Raw genomic sequence first — 14,665 nt, forward strand, 5'->3', positions numbered from 1 at the left:
CAGGACTGCACTGCACGTGGAAGTAAAACAATACTGAACACACTCGAGAAAAACTTAAAGCAAAAGTGTGATGTGAACAAAATAAATGGGATAATATAGAGCCATGTTAATGACACAAGACCTATATAAAATGATTAAATGGAAAAGATGCAGGCATACACCTTCCTTCCTCATTTTAACCACTGAACTGCTGAGGCTTTTTCACCAGAGTGCTGAGCCCTTTTTTGTTGCTTGAGGTACTTTGTGCTCAGGTCTCCATAAGGTTTTTTCCAAATAAGGTATCCATGCCAAACGTGTGCCCTTTTTCCCCTAAACTCATGGGAAATATAAAGGTACTCAGAGGTTGTGGATTTCCCTGGAGGGAATCAAAGAAATAGCCGAAAGATGCCTACATTTGGAGTTCGTTAGGAAAAAAGTGTTCTGCAAAAAGGTGTCTTTTTGCCCTAAAAAAGGCAACGAAAGGTTTGCTGTGCTTAAGACACTTTGGGCCATAATATGCCCTTGTGAATTCACATAGAAGCCCAGGTTCTGGTGTTAACCTGGGCTTCTATGGGAATTCACAAGGGCATATTATTGGTGCTTTAGCGGCAGTTTCCTGCCCATAGAAGCAGTGATAATGTATCACCATTTCTTGATAATATGGCCCTTTCTTCCAAGATTGTAAGAACATGCAGAACTGAATCAAAAAAAATTTTTGAACCACAGTTTGACAAATCTTTCAAAGAGGTAGCCCATTTTTCCGCATTTTGTGCTTTCAAACTACTTCCAGTTTGTGGCTGAAACCTCTGTGAAACCCATAGGTCTTCCTACAAAGCATGGCTGGCTTTAGTGCTGCTGGCGCCTGGTGCGAGAATCATTTTTGGCACCCCACACCACATGAAGGCCTCCTCGGAATCTCTCAGTACGATCGGGGATAAGTGTCCCTCATTTCTCCAATAATAAATTTTTGGTAAACAGAGCCCAACCCAGAGGTCGGCACCCCCTCTACAGGTCAGCGCCCAGTGCGGCCGCACCAGTCGCACTCCCCTAAAACCGGCCCTGCTACAAAGCTATACATTTCTGAAAAGTAGACAAAAATCAGAATTGATAACAGGGTCATTTATGTGGAGTCCTCTAGAATGTCCCAAAGAAACAAACTGTTGAAATAAAAAATACCGAAAAGGAGTAGGAACAAATTCGTGACATTTTCATCTATACCTTTTTGACAAGATGGCAGATTTAAGCAATATACCATTATATACATTTGACTCTTCTGGTTATAGGTATTTGTAGGGTTTGTAGGATGTCCAAGACACAGATACCCAAAGCCAATAACTGAGCAGCACTTTGCCCTATACTCGATACACTATGAAAAACTATTGCAATTCATTTGGTAAAATATAAAGTGAAAAATGGTTGTGAAGGAAACTTTTGTATTTCTGTAATAGACACCACTAAATGAGTTTAGGAACAGTGTTTTTTTGTACACCTCTTCTCGGACCTGTCAGCCTTAGGGTGTCTTCCCCCAAACCTTTTCCCTACTCCCCTCCCCTCCTATTTTTCAGAATTTGTTGTCGGCCTTAGGACTCTGTGCTTTTTACCACTGCTAATCAGTGATAAAGTGCTTCTACTTATTCGCTAAACAATGGAAAAATTCGCTTATACCAGATTGGCATATTAGTCATACTAGTATTACTCTGAGGGACTTATTAGGACGGCGGTCAGACAAGCATCCGATCATCACAGCGGGAGTGGGACCACCCTACAGGTAGTCGGGGGTCCCACCAACCAGATTAGTACGCAACCACTATTTAGGCAGTCTGCATAAGCAGCAATATAAAAAGGGATGTTTTTAAACATCCATGCAACGTGCGTCAGTCACCATGTGGTGCCTGGCACCCGGTGCATGGATATTTGGGAGTCACCATGCGTGACTCTTCCCCCCCCCCACCGGGGCACATAGCGGAGCTCCACGGGTATTAGGGGCCCTGCTAGGGCCCCCGAAGTTATATTTCAAAACCTCAGGGGGCAGAAAACTGTTTGGTCCTCTTTGCGTTGGGGGCAAGGCCATGCCTTTGGTGGGCAGCCACTAAACCTCCAATCAGCCCACGGGAGGGAGCAGAATGGCTGTCTTCCACGTGCCCCACCCTATGTTTTTTATGAATATTGTGGCATATTTACAAAAGCATTTTTGCAGTCGGAAACTGCTTAAACCCAGAATTGTACCATTACCGACTGCAAAATGCTTTTTTATGTGCCTCATTAAAATGAAACGCAGGAACCCACGACCCCAGCGCCAATGACGCCGATTTTTTTTTTTTTTAAATGATTTTTTGGGCCCGGGGGTCCTTCTGGGAGCCCCTGAGCAGGCCTAGGGGGTCAGGGTGTTTCTACCTTGCCCCCTTCTCTTGTTTTATATCTTTGTTTCACAGTTTTCTGGGGACTCCCTTCTACCAAGTCACAAGATGGCTGCCAACACTTCCTGCTTTGGAGTGTTAGCAGCCAATCACAGTGAAGCTCGTGCTCGGGACTTAGGCTCCGCCCAGATTTCAAAACTTATTTTTCAATCTTTTCAGCAAGTACTGAACAGATTTACACCATTTAGAAAAAAGTCGCTTTCTGATCCAAGCACTACCTTTCTGCCAAATTTAGGGTAATTCTGTTCAGTAGTTTTGGCTGTAGCCTTGCACAAAGTTTCCTATGGGAAAAAGATTTTCTTGAATTTTTCAAGAACTACTGAACAGATTTACAAAAAAAAAAAAAAAAAGTTGCTTTCTGAACCAAGCTCTACCTTTTTGCCAAATTTAGGGTAATTCCGTTCAGCAGTTCGGGCTGTAGATCGGCGCAAAATTTTCCTATGGAAATTAACATTGAGAAAATGCGTTTGGGGATCCCCTTTTTTCTCAACCTCCGCTTGACGATTCACCCCCAAACTTTCAGGATAGGAGCTGACCTGGATAGACTTTTTTTTAGTTTCAGGAAGATTTGGCAAACAACGCCAAAGTTATTAGCAAATCAATATACGCTCTTCCTATGGAAAAGGGGTTCTAACTGTAACTACCTACTGGCGACCACCAGTAGGTAAATATATATATAGATATATATATATATATATATATATATATATATATATATATATATATATATATATATATATATATATATAGATATATATATATATATATAAATTCACAAAAAGTTGCCTGTTGTAAGTAAGGCCCACGACAGATAGATTTGAGTTCGCCTTTTTATTGCTGAAAGTAATGCAAGTTCAGTACAGCAGCGTCGCTACGCCAAAATCAATGTCCATTCTCGACACGTTTCGTGTGGCTTCACTTCTTCAGGAGATACGGGCATTATGAACTAGCAGAGTCACAGCTATTTTTAAATGCACTCGCTAACAAGGTTTTCCCGCCCCAATGGGCGTGGCCGCCGCTTGGCCTGATGGAACATGTAGTGCATTCACTCTTCCCTTCAGTGAGGTGCTTGTGAAAATGCTTACTTGTGTTGATTAAAATCCCCAGTGGGTTGCGTTTTGACAGCGCAGATAGAGAGCTTGCTTCTCAGATACTCCCAGCGGCATATCCGTCTCCTTACCACAGCGTCAGGTGGCGCTGCGGCCGGACTGCACAGCGTGCAGCGGGGCCATCCTTGCGACTCAGGCTGGGCCGCTATAGACAAATTCACAAAAAGTTGCCTGTTGTAAGTAAGGCCCACGACAGATAGATTTGAGTTCGCCTTTTTATTGCTGAAAGTAATGCAAGTTCAGTACAGCAGCGTCGCTACGCCAAAATCAATGTCCATTCTCGACGCGTTTCGTGTGGCTTCACTTCTTCAGGAGATACGGGCATTATGAACTAGCAGAGTCACAGCTATTTTTAAATGCACTCGCTAACAAGGTTTTCCCGCCCCAATGGGCGTGGCCGCCGCTTGGCCTGATGGAACATGTAGTGCATTCACTCTTCCCTTCAGTGAGGTGCTTGTGAAAATGCTTACTTGTGTTGATTAAAATCCCCAGTGGGTTGCGTTTTGACAGCGCAGATAGAGAGCTTGCTTCTCAGATACTCCCAGCGGCATATCCGTCTCCTTACCACAGCGTCAGGTGGCGCTGCGGCCGGACTACACAGCGTGCAGCGGGGCCATCCTTGCGACTCAGGCTGGGCCGCTATAGACAAATTCACAAAAAGTTGCCTGTTGTAAGTAAGGCCCACGACAGATAGATTTGAGTTCGCCTTTTTATTGCTGAAAGTAATGCAAGTTCAGTACAGCAGCGTCGCTACGCCAAAATCAATGTCCATTCTCGACGCGTTTCGTGTGGCTTCACTTCTTCAGGAGATACGGGCATTATGAACTAGCAGAGTCACAGCTATTTTTAAATGCACTCGCTAACAAGGTTTTCCCGCCCCAATGGGCGTGGCCGCCGCTTGGCCTGATGGAACATGTAGTGCATTCACTCTTCCCTTCAGTGAGGTGCTTGTGAAAATGCTTACTTGTGTTGATTAAAATCCCCAGTGGGTTGCGTTTTGACAGCGCAGATAGAGAGCTTGCTTCTCAGATACTCCCAGCGGCATATCCGTCTCCTTACCACAGCGTCAGGTGGCGCTGCGGCCGGACTGCACAGCGTGCAGCGGGGCCATCCTTGCGACTCAGGCTGGGCATTGATTTTGGCGTAGCGACGCTGCTGTACTGAACTTGCATTACTTTCAGCAATAAAAAGGCGAACTCAAATCTATCTGTCGTGGGCCTTACTTACAACAGGCAACTTTTTGTGAATTTGTCTATAGCGGCCCAGCCTGAGTCGCAAGGATGGCCCCGCTGCACGCTGTGCAGTCCGGCCGCAGCGCCACCTGACGCTGTGGTAAGGAGACGGATATGCCGCTGGGAGTATCTGAGAAGCAAGCTCTCTATCTGCGCTGTCAAAACGCAACCCACTGGGGATTTTAATCAACACAAGCAAGCATTTTCACAAGCACCTCACTGAAGGGAAGACTGAATGCACTACATGTTCCATCAGGCCAAGCGGCGGCCACGCCCATTGGGGCGGGAAAACCTTGTTAGCGAGTGCATTTAAAAATAGCTGTGACTCTGCTAGTTCATAATGCCCGTATCTCCTGAAGTGAAGCCACACGAAACGCGTCGAGAATGGACATTGATTTTGGCGTAGCGACGCTGCTGTACTGAACTTGCATTACTTTCAGCAATAAAAAGGCGAACTCAAATCTATCTGTCGTGGGCCTTACTTACAACAGGCAACTTTTTGTGAATATATATATATATATATATATATATATATATATATATATATATATATATATATATATATATATATATATATATATATATATATTACAACAATGTTTGTCTCCGAAGGGAAAAACTTGGTCACACCTGAAAACTTGATTTCTGCTTCTTTATTGATGAAAAAACAGCAGCTTTTGGCATATTCCTGACATGTTTCGTTCCAACATGGTACTTCCTCAAAGGTAAGCCTAGCTCAATTCACAACCGCCGTCCGATGTTTCAAATCATTTCGTTTGCCTCCAGTGGCATTCTTTTATGGAATCACTTCCGGTTTGAAATGGCTTGTGGGACTTGTGGTCGTGTATGTGCTCCAGCCTTTTTGTGTCACAGTCCGAATTCTTTCGAGTTGGTTTTTACATGTTTTATGTCTCCCCATAAACTTTCTAATTCCAAATTGCCCTTTAGTTTGGAGACACCCGTTCGGACCTGTGATTTGAAAAGGCTGCTTGCTAATTATAACCCTCCAGTGGGTAGAGCATTGTGCTGTTATTTTTTCTTTTTTTCATCGCTTGTTTGCAGTGTCTATTTATCCCAGTTCTTTAGTTTCCTTGTCCGTTTTCTTTCAAGTTTATTTTCATATCCCCTCTCGTGTGTCAGTCCATATCGTGGTTTTATTCATTCATGTTGACTTTCAATTTTTAGGACACCAAACGGACTTGATTCAAGGAAACTGATTGCTCATTTGGTTATTTCCGCGCTGGTTTGTGCATTTATCCATCAAACGTGGCAGAAAGTTTTCCCGAGTCAGTCTGCATTTGAAACTGACTGCTGATCCAATACCGAGGTCCCGTCCTCGGCGGCACCACTCACCCTATTTCGGTTGTCCGAGTTCAGAAAAAAAAAAAAAATAATAAAATAAATAAAATATAAATATATATATATATATATATATATATATATATATATATATATATATATATATATATATATATATATATATATATATAAATATATATAAAGTTCGCTTCTGAAACTAGTTACCTTGAACCTGAAATAAACCATCCTTAAGCGGGACTCTGAGAGCGCGTGTTATTGAAGTATTTTGAAGATTGAAACGCCGGCTTGCTTTACCGGCTGCCATCACGCCACCGAACCACAGGCAGAGCCCCCAGGAGGAGCGCCTGGTTTGTGAATATATATATATATATATATATATATATATATATATATTCATATTCACTTAAAAAAACCATAGGTTTCAGGCCGTATATCAGTGATGTCATTTATAGATGTCATCAGTGATGTCACTGATGGGGCCGGTGCTCCATCCAGCCTTGCTAGCGCTACCGGTGCAGAGCACGCATGCGTCAAGGGCTGACTCAAGGGCCCCAGTGGGAGACTGAATCAGGTCTTTTGTGGGTGTCATATCCGCATTTCTCCGTCCCTGGTTTGGCCAGGCGGTCCGTCTACCACCATGACCTGATACTCGCTACCATGCGTTCTTTGAACATACCCGGTGGGGTCCCTGTATGTGCTTTTCGCTTACAGGTACTTTACCACTTGAACTGCCCCACGTGAACAGACTGCGGGGCCCTTTAGGGTTGTTCCTAGGGTAAGCACCTTTCTAGTCATCAATATATATGTGATGTGGTACATGTTTAGCCTCCGTCCTTTTTAACCTTTTAAACCTTCCTACCTTTGACTGAATGCATGGTCTGGGCAGTGTCAGCATGCGATTACACCTTTTGACTAACCATTGTGTGGTCGCACTACTGACCGATTTGCCCCATTTCTTGTGTGGTTGATGTGCAACACTGCATACCAAAGCTAGATGGTGTATGGAGAATGTGTTTAGAACCTGGTAAATGAAGGGTCAATCATACTACAAGCTGAGATTACAACCCTTCCACTTATCTTTTCTAGGTTCCCCTCCAGAGCAAGACCTGCTGGCTTGCTTCCTGATTGACCCATTGAGGTTGTATTTAGATACTTTATTTATTTTTCATTTTTCACTGTGTAGTACCCACTTGAGGTCCTAAAGAATTGCCACATTGGCATGAAACATGTCGACCTTTTTAGAGGGTTGAGTAAGTTCACTGTAGCCTAAACAGTCCCTTTCTCCCCTCCCACCCTTTTAAACTAGGGAGTCAGCCACCCCAAATAAAGTTCATTGTGGACTGACTTACCTTCTTTTAAACCTCACCTTTTCACTCACGACTACACTTACACCAGACCCCTCACCCTCACGCAAAAACTGGCTGGAACAAAAGATCTCCATCAAAGAGCGCCTACGGCGCCCGTCAGACATTGCAGCGCCAGTCTGACGAGGAGCAGGAGACCGATGATGAAGCATGACACCTAGGCTCCCGTCTGGGTGTGTGAGGTCCCCTAGTTTCAACAAGGGAACACCTTGTTCCCTGACTGACTGACACGCTACCTTAGCTCCATACACTCCGTGTTTGTTCTCTCACCTCTTTCTAGCCTGGGGAACTAAGTATCAAGTTGTTTATAAGTTGATTGGACGCATACTTTGGACCCCGTAAAACATTGTCCACCTCTGGTTCCTTTTTTGTAATTTATTATGTCACTGATGATGTCATGAATGATGTAATATGTGACATCAGCAGTGGATTGCGGGTGCGCGAAATATAGTTAGTACTACTAACTATATAGGAGCAATTTCAATGGTTTGTTAAATGCTAATTCCCAACTATATAAGGCCTGAAACCTATGGTTTCTTCAGTGAATTTGAAAGGTTTTTTTAAATGCTAATTCCTAACTATATCAGGCGTGAAACCTATATTTTTTTTCCATAAATTTCAAAGGTTTTGTAAATGCTAATTCTATTAGCGGATAACGTTTATATATGTTATTATCCTTCTGGGACCACCTGAGCAGCCATCTTGTTTCTCAGGAGAAGTGAGGCAGAAGAGAGCACAAAACAAGAGTGGAAAACGCGAAAAGGGGGCAGGGTTGAGACCCCCTAGCCCTGCTCAGGGGGTCCCAGAAGGACCACCAAGTGCAAAAAATGTTTTAATTTTTTTTTAAATCGCGGGGTACGCGCATGGTACGCGTACGGTGCACGTACCCCGTGATTTTAATTTTTTTTATTTTTTTTGCCCTTGGGGGTCCTTTTGGGACCCCCTGAGAAGGGCTAGAGGGTGGGAGTCTCTACCCCGCCCCCTTTTCGTGTTTTCCACTCTTGTTTTGGGCTCTCTTGTGCCTCAGTTCTCCTGAAAAACAAGATGGTGGCCAACACTTCCAGGTTTGGACAGTTTAGAATGTTGACAGTCGACTGCCAGCCAATCAGAAACTCGCTCGCGCACATAAGGGTACGCACACGTACGGTATGCGTACCGTACGCGTACGGTGAGCGCATATAGATATATAATGTGATCAAATTCAATTTTCTTAACAACTACTGGAGGGATTTTCACCAAATATAGAAACCCAGATCTTTTGACTGGGTGTGAGTGTTTGATTGATTCAGATGCTCTGTCCATCACCACCCCCTTTTGTACCGCAAATATAGAAAAGGCACTACTGCATACCTGTCCCTACCATTTTGCCAAGTTTGGTGTAATTCCGTTCAGCCGTTGAGGCTGTAGCCGTGTCTAAAGGTCCCATAGAAATGCCATTTGAAAAAATTCAAATTCAATTTTCTCAAGAACTACTGGAGGGATTTTCACCAAACGTAGCAAAGGCACATCTGCATACCAGACCCTACCATTTTGCCAAGTTTGGTGTAATTCCATTCAGCCGTTCGGGCTGTAGCCGTGTCTAAAGGTCCCTATGGAAATTAAAATGGGGAAAACACGTTTTGGGACCCCGCTTTCGGCCCCCACTTGACGAATCCCCCCGAAACTTTCAGGGAAGGAGCGGAGCTGGCCAAAATTCTGGAAAATTACGCACAGATTCCTCAATCGGCGCCAAAGTTATTCCCAATAGAATGTTGAGCGCATATAGATATATAATTTGCTCAAAATCATATCTCAACAACTACTGGAGGGATTTTCACCAAATATAGAAAAGGCACTACTGCATACCTGCCCCTACCATTTTGCCAAATCTGGTATAATTCCGTTCAGCCGTTCGAGCTGTAGCCTTGTCAGAATGTCCCTATGGAAATTAACATGGGGAAAACACGTTTTGGGACCCCCCCCTTTTTAGGTCGAGCAACCTATCTCAATGCGCATGCAGCGGGAGCGAGATATATAGGGGCTTATCGAGAGTTTACCTAACTGGCGATTCCACTGGCGATCCCATGCAGTGCATGTGCTTTTTAGGTCGTGGCGCAAGCCCTAAAAAGCGCGTGCACAATGCCACCAGCCGCCTGCCTCGCATTACCACATCAAAGGCAGCCCTCCCAGCGCATTTCTCCCCCCCTAATTATTCACGGCCGGTCGGCCGTACTTTCAGTTTCACGGCCGCGTCTCAAGCATGCCAAGTTACAAGCTTCATTTCATTGTCTGCAATTTCACATTTATTTTCATTTATAGAGTTTTTTTTTCTTCAATGTGGCTATTTATGTGCATTTTTATTTTATCAGCAAGTTTATATTGTTTAATTTTCAAGGACCCCCTGAGTAGGTGCTGCGGACCCCACTTTAAAAATCGATTTTACATTAAGCAAATGATGCTCGAAATTCCCAAATCTAAAATAACCCAAAGCAAAAAAGTAAACCATTTCTTTTCTCTCCTACTCTGTGGATCTAATGTCCCCATCTCCGGGTGACACATTGCTTTGAAATGTTATAATCTCAAATATCTGTTTTTCTCCGTCAAATCCATCCCTACATTAATCTCCTTAAGCCTCGCATTCCTTTTTGCCGTCAGATTTATCCCTCTGACCACTTGTAATTTTACAAATCAGCCAATCGATTCCAAACAGTGTTGGAGAGAAGGGTTATGTGGCGGATATTTCTGGCTCAGTAAAACATGCTGAATTTCTTCTGGTGTCGTTTTCGGACGCTGGGACATCATTCAGCAGTGCCGGCATTTGTCTGTATTAACCTGCGTGGAAGGGAGGGGGCTTTATTTTAACATCCAGCTGGGCAGAAACAAAAGCCTGATTTAAAAGACCATCAGCCCGTCTTTTGTTCAAGCCATCTGAGCATAACACCTAGATGCCAGTGCAATGGAGGAAAGCAGAGGCAGACAGCTAATTACTTCACACATACTTAAGCAAAACCTTTGGAGCCAGTTGTTTTAACGTAGTTTAACTCCCTACGAAAGAGATGTGCTTACACATTTTTAATCTTGCCTCCCAAAGCAACACGACTTAAGATACCACGCCCCCTCATGTGAGACCTTCACACCCTCATCGCCGCTCTCCCCGCTCCGCCCCCTCCCCTGCCCGCCGTGTCGCATTTCTCCTCCCCCAGCAATGCCCTCCGTCTTGTTCTCCTCCGTCGCTTGTTCCTTACCCCAGTTTCCCTTCCTCCTCGCCTCTCCTATTTCTTTATCCAAGCCCCTCGTATTCACTATAATACAGTCCACGTTGATTGAGCACAGGGTCAAAGAAAGGATTATTGTCATTATAATGGAAATCCGCAACCCACCATCTACAACCCTTACATTAACATCGGTCAGTGATTGGTACAAAATAAGTACCCCTCTGTATATAATAAAAATGTCATGCCACATCCACCACCACATCCACCACCACCACATCCACCACCCCATCCACATCCACCACCACCACATCCACCGCATCCACCATCACCACCCCATCCACCACCACATCCACATCCACCATGACATCCACCGCCACATCCACCACCCCATCCACCACCACCACCACATCCACCACCACATCCACCACCACATCCACCACCACATCCACCACCACATCCAACACATACACCACCACTTCCACCACCGCATCCACCACCACCACCACCGCATCCACTACCACATCCACCATGACATCCACCACCACATGCACCACCACATCCGCCATCACTTCCACATCCACCGCCACATCCACCACCACCACATACACCACACGCACCACCACCGCATCCACCACCCCATCCACCGCATCCACCACATCCACCGCCACATCCACCACCCCATCCACCACCACCACCGCATCCACCACCACCACCGCATCCACCACCACATCCACCGCATCCACCACCACCACATCCACCACCGCATCCACCACCACATCCACCATCACCACCACATCCACCACCACATCCACCATCACATCCACCATGGCATCCACCGCCACATCATCCACCACCACCACCGCATCCACCACTACATCCACCACCACCGCATCCACCACCACATCCACCATGACATCCACCACCACATCCACCACATGCACCACCACATCCACCGCATCCACCTCCACCACATCCACCACATCCACCACCACATCCACCGCCACATCCACCATATGCACCACCACCGCATCACCACCGCATCCACCACCACATCCACCACCACATCCACCACCACCACATCCACCACCACCACATCCACCACCACCACCACATCCACCACCATTTTCACCACATCCACCACCACCACATCCACCACCACCACATCCACCACCACCTCCACCACCACCTCCACCACATCTATGTGTGTGTGTGTGTGTGTGTGTCTGTGTGTGTGTGTGTAGGTGCAAATGCAATGTTCTTGGATTTTCGTCACAATAAAATACACTGAACATAATCTTCACAAGTTATTTACAAACGTTTAAGCTATTGCCATCATAAATTACAATAAATTTTATTTAAGTATTAATTATTTACAAAATTAAAAGCCATTGTTATTTGCAATATCAATACATCTAAGGCACGTAAATACAACACACATTGCATTACAAATGCTATAGGTGTCACATTTGCGAAAGTTAAAACTATTGACATTGTAACTGACAAAGCTATTACTTTTGCTATTTTCAAAACCAACACAAATAAAAAAAGTGTCATTTACAATACCAATTGCTCAAACTTTCCTAATGCGAGACCTATTGCATTTCCAATGCTTGTTTCTCGGCCACAGCTTGACGAATCCCCCTGAAACTTTCAGGGAAGGAGCGGAGCGCAGCGAAGCGAATTTAAGGAAGATTACAGGCAGATCCCTCAATCGGCGTCAAAGTTATTCCCAATAGAATGTTCAGAAATTTCTATGGTAACTAGGTCATATATATATATATATATATATATATATATATATATATACACACACATACATACACACATATATACACACACACATATACATACACACATCTCTCAAGCAAGGTTGCCCCACCATTGAGAGCGCACTCAAGAACCAAACGAATGACGCTGTTTTGAAGCAGTATCCTTTATTACGGCAACCGGCATAAAGTGTCATGAATCGTTTAAAACCCTACGTGTTTCGAATCTCCTGCGCCTTGTTCACGGGCATCAGCATGTCACCTAGGGCAAGTTAAAGTCCTCATTTTTTAGTATTTCACTCAATCTAAACAATTTAAATATTTGTAATGGTTTAATTGTTTAAATTGAGTGAAATGCAAAAAAAATTTGCAGGAGCGTCGAAACGCGTAGGGTTTTAAACGATTCAGGACACTTTATGCCGGTTGCCGTAATAAAGGATACTGCTTCAAAATAGCGGCATTCACCTGGTTCTTGAGTGCTCTCTCAATGGTGGGGCAACCTTGTTTGAGATATATGTAAATAATTTTATAATTAGCAATTATAACAATTATATTTAGTATCATTGTCAAATATTTCGTATGAGACAGATGAATAAATGTAACCTTGTGAAAACTTGGGCTTTTAATTTTTTCATTAAAATTAAAATTAGGAACAAAAAATGAAACACCCCCAACCCTTAAGACTGCAAAATAATTGCTTTTTCTTGTGGTATGTAGTGCAACAGCTCCAGAACACCAATGAGGTCAGTGCCCAACCCCTACGAATCGCGCATTTAAATTAATGACCTGTGATGCAGTTCAGTACACAGTGAAAAGGTTAGTATGTAATTTAGTCACTGGAAGCCAGTGAAAATTGAATAGTTATTTATTGTAAGTCCTGGTAAATTCACGCCAGCCATAGAAAAGATGGGCTTCGTCCACTATCTTTCGAATCCAAACTGCATCGGTTTGTAATGTGTTGTTCACAACATAGCTAACACCCAATAGCAGGATGCTACAGAATGTCAAAAAGATAAATGTACAGTGAAGGTATAACAGGGAGGGACAGCAGATTGCAATAGTTATCTCAGCAGCCAATTTTTGCTGAGATTAACCCCTTGCATGCTGGGTTAATCCCAGCGACGGCAGCACTACCTGCCCAGTGCTGCCGTCGGCCAATGGCCGACGCAGCCTCGCCCGTTTTGCGGAAGTGCCGCACTCCCGCAAAATTGCGGGCGCATGAAACGGGTTAAGAAAATCTCCAGACAACTTCCCCTTCTGTGGATGGTGTTGACATTTAGACAATAGTGGGAAACATCTAAGAGACTTATCAGGACATAGACAAGCACCTCAGTATGCATTGTCAATGAATAATAGGTGGACAAACTGTCCATAAAATGCTATACAGAGGCCTAAGTGTGCATTATACGTCTCTGTCTCCGATCTTATTTGTGTGTGGAGATCTCCACACTGACTGAAGCCTCCACACCCTTAAGTATATGTATTAGTAGTAAATATGGAAGGAACAGGGCAGAGGCTGCAAAATTGAAAATGCTTACTAGTAAAGGGGACAGCTTTAGTCTGGAGTGATTAAGACGGTCAGGGAGGGGTTTAGGGATGGACGAGCATACTTACTAATAAATGGGAGTCACGTAGGGATGAGGAAGTAGCAGTTTAGGGAGGGACATGCACCCACTCACAAACGATTAAGCCCCTTGCTACTTACAAACTGCCCTTCTGAAGCTACTACAGCCAAAAAGGAACACAAAACGGTAGTAAATAACTCCAGCCTAGAGTTGAAATAACGTGTGCATAACAAATGGCCAACCACTGATACTGTAACATGCTCCAATAGAATAGGAGCTGAAACATTCATTCTTTGACACCTCCTGCTAGGTGAAAAATGGAATGGCAATTTGACAAGTAACCTTCTCTTCAATGGTTCTTTTAAAGCACCATCACAATCTTTAACAAGTTTTTAAAGTTTGCCACAAAAACAATGGTTTGATGAGGTGAAGAAATTGTAATGTACATAACACTCAACCCAGGTGGCTATTGTGAAGGGGAATGTAAAGTTAACTTCTTTGACAGAGATTACCTCAAAGTAACATTTCAAGGAGAATCCTGACCAGCCTAGCCACAACAGGGGTACGAATGTGCCTCAAAATGAAACCTCCAAGTGGGACAGCAGAAAGGTCTGTTACCAATCTGTAAACACATTCAAACACTGCAGAGTCTTTATAGCCCGGCATACAGGGCCAGGAGTCAAACTCAACTTGTCACAGATTGTTTAGTCCACTGTAAA

The 14,665-nt window shown here is 44.1% G+C and overlaps 1 protein-coding gene across 3 annotated transcripts in view; it reads right to left on the reverse strand.

The window, feature by feature from the left end:
- The window catches only part of LOC144773609 (transient receptor potential cation channel subfamily M member 2-like), a 1,291,174-nt gene that overhangs the window by 723,373 nt on the left and 553,136 nt on the right, over positions 1–14,665 (reverse strand). The gene's annotated exons all lie outside the window — the stretch shown is intronic.

This window comes from Lissotriton helveticus, chromosome 8 (genome assembly GCF_964261635.1).
Source record: "Lissotriton helveticus chromosome 8, aLisHel1.1, whole genome shotgun sequence".
Classification (NCBI taxonomy): domain Eukaryota; kingdom Metazoa; phylum Chordata; class Amphibia; order Caudata; family Salamandridae; genus Lissotriton; species Lissotriton helveticus.